This window comes from Calonectris borealis, chromosome 6, assembly GCF_964195595.1.
Source record: "Calonectris borealis chromosome 6, bCalBor7.hap1.2, whole genome shotgun sequence".
Lineage (NCBI taxonomy): Eukaryota > Metazoa > Chordata > Aves > Procellariiformes > Procellariidae > Calonectris > Calonectris borealis.
The window spans coordinates 29,919,405-29,929,653 of record NC_134317.1 but is presented as its reverse complement, the minus strand read 5'-3'; the positions used below and the strand labels follow the sequence as shown (position 1 = coordinate 29,929,653).

Below are 10,249 nucleotides of genomic sequence, written 5' to 3'. Positions count from 1 at the left end.
GTTGATTTTAATGGGCTTTAGATGAAAGTCCTGTGCAAATAATCATGAACGTTTCTCACTGATTTAAAAAATGGACTTGTTTTGGGACTTCAGCAGAAGATTTGTTCATAAAAGATAATACTTAAGTATGTACTTAACTTTCAGCTTGCAAGCAGCCCTGCTGAATTCAGAATAAAAGCCACTAGAGACTTTATTCTGCCACCAATGCAAAAATATCTTGGGACGAACAGTTAACTTCAACAAGTCTATTACCCTCTTGGGCATAAATAATGTCTCAGTAATAAAGTCTGTTCTCTGGTCAGGTTCTTACTGGCAGCTGCTTATCTTTCTAGCAAATGTGGAAGGCAGCTTAATCCATTTATTCCCTCCTTGAAAACTGTATGCAAAAAGGCATGGGACATTCTGGGGAGAGGAAAGGTCGTAAACATATGGCACAAACATGCCATATGAAACCATGCGGTGTCCTTTCTTCCAAACAAGTTTACTTTGCAGTTCTTCCATAAGTTCTTCTTAGAGCTTCAGAGCATTTTTTCCGCATCAGTTTAGCCTCTCAACTGCCCTGTGAGACAAGCAAATATTATTTCCACTACTTAAAAGATTAAGAAAAAAGGGGGAAAAAGTGACTCCCCAAGGTGACATAGTAACACTGCTGCAGAGCCAGGAATAGAATTCAGATCTCCTGACTCCCTGTCTGGTGCTTCCTTAAATATATGACCATCTGCTCTCCTGCTGGAAGTATAGATACTATATGCTGACTCCAACAAGCTGGCTGCTAAGCCTGTTAGTTTATCCTCTTTTTATCCCATACTGATATCATCTCAAGCTAAGCTTTTGGCCTGGAGTCAAAGTGATTTCCAGTGTTTGAATGATTCGACCTGCTTGTTATTGTTTTAACCTTGCACCACACATATGCTCAGCTATTTGTGACTTATCTGCATACAGTCTGTGTAGCAACAGCCGCAAGCTAGAACTGTTTTGTTTAAAGATTCCATACTGAAGCATACCACATGTTTTAAACAACTATCATATAGTGGTGGGTTTGATCCTGGTAGCTGCCTGCACCCAGATTTCCTACTGAGCTGCATGTAACTTTCAAGGACAAAGAGGTTATTAAAAAGACAAAAAACTTACACACTTGTGTGTCTCCACAAACATCAGTTCATCATGTTAAGCTTTCCCAGTTCCACAGCTAAATCCCGCACTGACTCCATCTGAATTAGAAACCAAACTAGAACTAGATGGAATTCAACATGATCAACTTTTTTTTAAATCATCCCCTTGATTCTGAGAAAATCATTCTCTGGTAAATCTCCTTCTCTCATTGCTGCAGAAAACTCACAGTATGTGTCCAAGACAGAATCACCACTCTGTAGGGTCCATACAGTAGCATGCTGACTAATGTGTCTTAAATCCTAGTCTTCTACTCCACTGAAGAAAGGGGTGGGTAATTCAGCTGTTTTAATAAAATATCCTCTGGTTATCACTGTAGCTTTACTTGGAGGAAGCACACAATGAATTGACAGTTCTGTTTCCCATGGACTTGTCATAGGAGATAGCTTATTCTATACGTATTGTATTTTTCTATGAGTACTGAAAGATACTTCTGTCTTTCTGAGCAATGTCCAAAATATTCCAATTCATTCTATAGTATTAAGTATGTGGTCTTAATTCTGTAGCACATGAATATTCAGCAATACGTTATGTGGTCTGCAATGTGAATCGTTGTTCCTCTCAGTATGCCAAGTCTTCAGCTTTCACAGCTTTGTTAGAGAAAGGTTTTTCTGAAATTCTCTGGACTCCATTGTGATTTGACTGTGCTAACTGTTCTCAAGCCTCATTAGCTCCAGCAACAATCCTAGCATAAGTGGAAATATACTGGAAGCTATGCTGAGTTACGACAATTCTCTTCTAGAGTCATCTTGCTGAGTTTTCCTCTCTCTCTCTTTCTCTGAGATTACACTGAAAACACCCCATTAACCTTACATTTGGGATTTTTAAAATAATCTTAAACCAGAAAGAATTCCAGCCAACATACACTAGATTAGAATGACATTACTAGCAAACCTTAAAATTAGTTCCATTAAGCCAACCTTAAGTGTCCTGCAGATCATCAAGTGACATAGGATACTTAAGCTTTAGCTTAGTGGAACTAATTTGACGATTGGTACATGACCTAGTAATTTCAAGAGGTACACATTTACAGATACTTTCAAAGATTTCTCCATAGTTTTTACAGCATTTATACACATGCATACTCACATATTTTGAGCCAAAACTGGAAATATCAATGTGTTGTGTCAACGTGGGAAATAACACCTGCCTTTTCTCCACAAGTCCCATGATGCAATTTTTAGACAGCTTTGTTATCAGAGAGGAGCTTCAAGTACCCGTTCAGTAAGCAGTTCCTTATGGAAGCGGACTGAAGCAGGCTGACAAAATCTGTACTGGTTTAATTAGGTTGGCAGAGCAGCTTCCTCAGACACTATTTTCTTTAACCAGGAAAGGAGAATGTTATTAGTGAATTGTCTTTCTTTAATAACAGGTGGCCTGGGTGATTATTTTTCCTTCATCCTTTAGATGGCAAAATGTCACTGCTAAGGAACCTTGAGCTGGTCTTTTAACATACAATCTGAATTCAAGATGATATTTACCACCCGTTACTAAAAAGTAACAAACACTATTGGTTCAGTTCTAGGAGTTAAGGGTGATCACCTTTATGAGGAGTTGTGCACAAAATCCTACAGTCCTTATGTAAACACAATTCCTATGGGAAATTTGTGCATAAAGATTGTGCAATTTAACTTAAAAAAAATACTAGTAGTATATTTTAGGTGCAATGGTAAATTGCTGAACCCACACCCAACCTTGCACCCACAAGCTGGCTGTAAAATACTGCCCTTGTAGTTTGATCCAAGGAAAGATTCAATTTGCTGCCTGAATCCACTGTCAGAAAGACCAGTTAGATTTTCTCACTCACCTTCTCCAGTCCTGGAAACTTTCCGTCATAAGAATTCCTTCTGATGACATGATTAGAACTTATGATTTCAAAGGTATTGCTCTGGGGGAAAAAGATTTTCAGAAGTGTTTGATCCTATATTGATGTACTGAGTGGGCAAGAATTAGCCAAGAATCCTTGATTTTGTGAAGAAACAAGACCTCTTGTAAACCTTTAGCTGTCAAAGCAATATGTTGTTTGTTTTAATTAGGCCTTTTTAAAGAAGATGTCATATAACATTAAAAGCCTATCTTGTATTTTTAAATAAAATAATTACCTTTGTAAGTAAATAAACTAGTTTTATTTTATTGCTACTAGCAGAACTGTAAAAGACGGCACATAAGTCTCTATTATTGCTTAATGGCTAAAAAACAAACTTACTGCACAGTATTCTAGAATAACCAACATTATTTTTAATGAGTTCTATTACAAGCACTAAAATACTTTATGATTAGATGCGAATATGCTTGCATATGATTTCTTAGACCCAAACAAGATACACTGTATTCACTTAAGTAATTAGCTTTTGCATCTATAAAACATGTTCATATTAACCTTTGGCCTCAATTCTATCAACAATGCTACACATTCTTAGTTTTCTGTTTAATACCAGCACCACTGAGCATAACAATATTGCTTGCATGCATGCAGTTATGTATGTACGTCCATGCAAGGTGAGTAATACTCCAAACGCCTTAACCAGCATGAGGATCTGTTAAAAATGGTTATGATGCCCCTGAGGAATCTCAGTGATTATTAATGAAACCAATAGTACCTGACAAAAGATCTCAAAGTGGATCTCGTCTGAGCCTAACAAGTTCATTCTATGTAACTTATACTCAGTAGAACTTCCAGTGTATTTTTGCAAATGAGTCTTAAAGAATTTATAAGCGTGGCTTGAAGTGTGCTGTGTATGTATGGGTGTGACATGCAGTAGAAACAGCTTGTATTTTGGTGTTTGATTTTGTAAAAAATCGTTGCTGCTAATAGTATCTGTGGAAGGGACTGGGTAGTGTAACTTTGAAGTGCTTATTGTGACAGGGCTGGGTAGGTTTGCAGTAAGGCTATTGACGTGGCTTGCATTGGTCACAAATTTTGGGGTTCTTCAGTGAAGGGAGCTGTTTCTTTTACAATTAGCCAAGACTCTCCACTCTCATGGCTGAACTGTTACTACTCTTTGTACAAGGAGTGGATCTGAAACATCAGCCAGCTCTGCCTGGGAGAGCTTGCAAATCCAAGCAACTCGACATGGGGACATGCCCATTATACAGACAGGGAACACAGACACCTGGCTGCACCGGTACTGTGCCTCTGCTACCAAGCAGAGGGCATTCTTTTGAATCACGGCACTACTGAGATGGGTGTGAACACCAGGACTCTTGGTGCGCCATGGGAACCTCCTGAGTGACTTGCCGTGAGCAGAGAGACAAGTGGTGGCAAGCAGGGAGCTGAACTCAGATTCCCCATGTCTCTTACTAATGCGTTAGTGTCAGATCGTCTTATCCTCTGTTCAGAGAGAGTGGTTTTGTTACCTTCATTGTTGTTCTCTTTTTTCCCCTTCAAATACCGAGTTATTAGATACAGCAAATGAATATCAAACCTACCACCAGCAGTGGAAAGTTTGGAAAGTTCTCTTTTTATTCTGCATGAGCAGAAATCAAACCAACCTTCGTCCTCCTCAGTATTACCTTTTGGGGGAAGTACTGCCTACTGAGAAGGAAGTCTTCTTGCTGACATCAGTGAAGCATTCACCATTTTGTACTGTTCCTTGAGCATAGACTGAATCAGAGCAAATCTCTGAACACACATGCACACACATATTTTTTTGCCTGTTTAACTTTTAAGATCTCCATCATTTTCCTTACATTTATACAGAAGCGACCCAGACTGAAGATTTATTTAGAAAATGGTGTGTCCCTGGGACAAATCATTCATTGGCAAAATGGAGCATATTCTAAAACAACAGAGACAAATGCATCAGCAGTCTTTACCCTCTTCTTGCCTCATACACCACAGTGTACAAGGGCTTTAGGTTGCCTTTGTATTTTCCAGAGAATTCCCTGTGTCAAGGAACTGTCTGTTGTTCTGCTAAAGCTGATACCTAACTGCTGAGCCAGCACAAAGGGCAAGTAACAACTCAGTATTGGTCTTCAATATGTATATTTAAAAAGATTAAATAGTCTTATGTGATTAACATTTCAAATGTGGGCTCTGTGCTTGGTCTCTCCTTCCTCCCTAGCTATTGTGTGCAATAACATCTTAACATACAAATACATGATCTCCTCCACAACAAGCCACTGTGTATTTCCTGAATCTCGTCTCATCTGTGTCAGTACACATCAAGACTTCACTGACAATTCTCACTCACAATTCTCTGACTCTGTGCAGTCTGTGTCAGTACACCTCAAGACTTCACTGACAATTCTCACTCACAATTCTCTGACTCTGTGCAGTCAGAGTCTGGGTCACCAGCTGTTCCCCACTGCAGAAGGAGAAAACTGGGCTCGTGTAACAGTTCAAGTTTTCTCCTTTGAAGTTGTAGATCCACAGCCTCAGCTGGTGTATATTGCTGTAGTGCCCTGACGTGTAGATGAGGCGCTTAGGGACATGGCGTAGTGGCCATGGTGGTGTTGGGTTGACGGTTGGACTCGATGATCTAAGAGGTTTTTTCCAACCTTAATGATTCTATGATTCTATGATTCTATGACTTTAATTTAAACCAGCTGATGAGTCACTCCTCCTTTCCCCACACTCCCCACACACTTCCCCACCTTTCTAAAGGGTGGTCGAGTATAGATGACGTCTTATGTGCAGCAGAAACAGTACCATGAAAATCAAACAGGCAAATACAGAAAATTTAGCAAGTGCCCTTTGTGGATTGAACTGATAAGAGTAAACTATGGCACATACTCAGGAATGACAAAGAGTTTTCAGTAAATTGTCTCTGTCTGGAGGCATGGATAAACTCCCTTACCTATGGCAGTGAAAAGTGAAAAGAAATTCTGTTTATAAAAATTTGCATCTTGCTACATAAAGCAAGAGCATATCTGGGTTTTGATGGGTGCCATGGCAACAATGTTACTGGAGTATAGCATAGGAGCATTTTTGGAGAGAGGGAACAGGATGAAACAAAAAGCTCACTGGTTGTCTGTGGACACAAGGACTTTTGCTGCAGACCCAAAGACAGATTCTCCTTCTTCTTGTTCCTGGGTGGCTATTTACAGTTGCCACCACATTCATACTTTCACTTTATACTGCGGTTGTCCAGAAATAATGAAAAAAGGGAAAAACCTGCTACAACTAGAAGGAGAGATCTTAAACATAGTTCAGAGTTCCATTATATTTGCATCACTTAGAAGAGAACAATGCAGAACTACTAAAACCACTATGGTTACTAGCAAAGAACAAAACCACAGGATTACATGTTCAGTAAAACCTATGCTTAAGTACCATAATTGCTTTAAAAGTATGCATGTAGAGAACAACAGAAAACCATGGCTCTGCTTTTGTTCTGAAATAACTAATTTCGGCATATTTCACCTAGGAGTGAATGCTCCACCTTTTTGACATCTACAAAACACCTGCAATTCTTTTTTAATTCAGATATTCTGGTGTCAGTAAAGAGGTATCGAAACTGGAACCTCATTGATGCAAGCTTATGTGCTGTGAGATTTGTGTGCGGAGAGAATAGCTTAACATTAACAAATGGCAATATAAAATAATATCTACTGCAATGGCCGGGGGGGGGGGGGGGGGGGGGGGGAAGCATTAGAGGGAAGCCGTAGTATTTTCTTCACTTTAGCAATTGACCAGAGCCACATCACTAGGTCTTTGCATACAAAGCATTATTCAACCTCTTGCCTGTGCAAAAACAGTTGCAGTACCTGAGGAACAGACTTTCATTCTCTAATTCCAAGCTCCAGTTTACTTAGATTCTGATTTCTTAGCAAAAATCAAACTCTTGCAATATACTTTTAGTCCCTCTTTCCCAGTCACTTTTGAACATCTTGGCCAGTTTGAGAGCAAGGTGGAAGTTTTAAAGGGAGTTCCTGGATGTTTCTTGTGAATGAGTGGCTGGAGTATTTCATACCCTGAGAAGTCTGGAGTAAGGGCTCAAAAGTGTTTTTAGACATAAGCAAATCCAAGCAGGAGAGAACTACAGGTCATCAGGGTCTGCAAATCCAGCTGCTTATGGAAACAATTTGTTTTTCCAAACACTTACTGTTCTCATTCTGCATTACTTCACAAACTTTGTTTCATTTTTGCTCAAATTGTACTAGTTTATTTTCTGTTCACACAAGAGCCTTCTTGGCCCTTGCAGCCCACATCTTCTGCCTTCCTGTTTCTTGCTCTCATTTTGGATCTGTTCACACATCCTGCAACATCATCCTTGGGCCAGTGAAGTTTGCTATATAACTTACATTTGTAAATCGTTCTCACAACGTTTTCTTATTGATTGTATGACACATGACAATGATCTGAGCTTGTCACCCTTTTGTATGTGGATATCCTTCAAGTGACCTGGAGAATTCAAAGGATGAACTTTGAGCGAATATGCATTATTCTCAAGGAAAAATTTACCAGATAAGCCAGCTTTATCATTTTACTGTTTTGTAATAAGATAAGATTTATGAATCAAAAAATGTCTAACAGCAAAGCAGCACGTAAAAAACAGGAATCATAAAAGGCAGTATCTGTTTCTTTGAGATTAGCAGAATACTTAAGTCCAGTATTTCATAGCTCAGAATGAAGGAAATATTTGTATGGATCTACTTTTCAGACTTCTTTGTGGCCCAGGAATAATACGCTGCCTTCATACAAGAATCTGGTCAAATATATGGTTCCTCTGTGCAGCTGAGTCCACTGTCTTTAAGTCATAGCTACATAATTACTCTAAGCCTTATACTTGCTTTATCTTCTTTAATAAGCCTTCAATTCCTTGAAGATCCTCCCCTCCCTCAGCAATTTAGTTTACTTAATAAATTACCTATTTTCACTTTACACGGGGTTGAGAACCTTGGCCTTGCTACAGATTGGATACACCCTTGAAATACCTTTAGTTAGTCAAACACCACGGCAAATGTCTGGGTTCCATCCGTTAATAAGAAACACCATGGGCTGTATGAAATAAAGCCATATTCAGCTTCCTGTTCCTCACTCCTTGTTCAGAAAAAATTTCCAGCCACTGCACTTACAGAGTGTTCCAAGCGTGAATAAAGGTTAGAAACACACGTTCCTGAGTCTGCAGGCAGACTGTGAAAATGGTAGAGAAAGGTGCAGCTTGCATCTCCTGTTAGTCTCATTGGCAGGTCAGCTAAAAACATCTGTTTATTATCTGTTTTGCTTACAAAGGGGGATTTTGCACCTTTCGCACCGGGCAATCCATGCAGTGACAAAACCCACAATTACAGGAGCAAAATAATTATTGTTGATCTTCATTGTGGGTCTCCCACTAATTTTAATAAGCGTGATTCAGGAGAGAGAGAAGAATGGTATTCTAAATACAGATTGTAATGCACAAAACAGGGGATTAGATCTCCCTTACTAAACGAATTGGGCACCTGAGAAACCTGGGTTTATTTCAGACATTGCAGCAGAGTAGCTTTTTAATGGATGTAAAGATTCAAGAAACCCATAGCTCTGAAGTCTCTCTGGCAGCAGCTACATACTGCTTGGAATTATGAATCAGTGTAGGTGACATAGTACCAACTTAAGTTATTGAGGTAGTATAAAGCAAGATATTTTAATAAGCAAGGTGATCATTATGGCAGACTACTACATTTCATACTGCTTGTATAAGTTTCCACCTACTCGTAAGGTGTTTAAAAAAAAGAAAGAAAAGATGGTGATCAGCTAATTTAATGTAACGTGCTAATTTAATGTAACGTGGCATTTTGTGCCTGCAGGTGGCTAATTCTGTCCAGGCTGCTGGCACCCAAGAGGACGGTATACTTCCCTGCCTGGTGTTTTGTCTCTGAAGAGACAGGAGCTATGTACTTGCTACTGAGGCTCTGACTGAAAAGCTTGAAGCAGAGGAAGCAGCTCCCCAGCCCAGGTGAGAGCCACAGCTGACACTGCATTAGCTTGGATTGCAGGGCTTCAGCTTTGAACAGCACCAAATGCTTTCTCAAATACAGCTCTGAGCGCTACCCAGCTCTCCAGCACAGAGTATTTCAAACATCCTCCAGCGGAGGCCAGGACCATGAGTCAGTCAGCCAGCTCAGAACATCAGAATGGCTCTGACCGGTCTGCTTCACAGATGAATTTGTACAGATAATGCTTTCTTAAAGTAGCAGATCCAAAAACGGGGCACAACAAACCTCTCATCAAGTGAAGCAGATGAATTCTGCTCTGGTTGTTAAGTTTTACAATTGCATCAAATCTATTTTTCTGCACGTGCTGCATTTCAGAGACTGAAATGCTGAACAGCTCTCTCTGCTTTTTACGCCGGACTGCTGTGACAATGCTGCTTTGGTTGCAGTTTCCTTTATAAATGTGAACTATGTTCTATCTACATGTTCTGCAAGAAGTTGGGCAGTGAATTTTTTTTAAGCACATTGTTTCTTTTCACCTTATCTCGTCACTGTCATACCTTTTTTATCTCATCATTGTAATATCTTAACCATGTGTTCACGCTACTTCAGAAAGACAAAGAACGTAGTGCTTGTAGCCTGTCAAGTGAAGCAAGGGCACCACCGTTAGGTAGCACGCAGTCACTGTAGCAAGTCCTGCCGTTTCCCTTCATGCCGATTGGGCTGTGGCTATGGTACAGCAAAATTGTGACTGAAGATCTGGTTACACCGCAGAAACAAGCAAGGTGTTGTTGTTGGCAAAGGTATGTATTTTGAGCATTCCAACGCTCTTACTAAGTACTTCAGCAACTCCAGCACAACAAATGGATTTTACTAGTAAATGTTACCAAGACCAGAAAAGATGTACCAGTTCTCTCTGCTCCTTCAGCTCAAAGGCCCAAAGCTGCTTTGAACTTTAGGACTCTGCCAGCATAATCAATTCCACCACTACGTAACAGGCCAGTGGAGATGCATCACAGTATGTAATGAACAAATCTGAGTATTGCAACACCTCTTTAAATAGTTGTGGAAACACTAATATCAGAAACAGAGAGCAAGAGTCCGTTTATAAAGACATGCCAGTCCTCTGTTCTTGTAGCGAGAAGTCTCACAATCTATTACTGTAGCAGTGAAGCAAAAGGTTTAAAAGAAAAAGCATATAGCTAATAGAACCATTATTGGC

At 39.8% G+C, this 10,249-nt stretch overlaps 1 long non-coding RNA gene across 1 annotated transcript in view; it reads left to right on the top strand.

The window, feature by feature from the left end:
* Positions 1-9,044, top strand: part of LOC142083932 (uncharacterized) — a 56,108-nt gene extending 47,064 nt beyond the window's left edge. The window contains exon 4 of the long non-coding RNA XR_012674186.1: positions 8,902-9,044. This is a non-coding gene — a long non-coding RNA (uncharacterized LOC142083932). The remainder of the gene's footprint in view (positions 1-8,901) is intronic.
* The last annotated feature ends 1,205 nt before the right edge of the window (positions 9,045-10,249 follow it).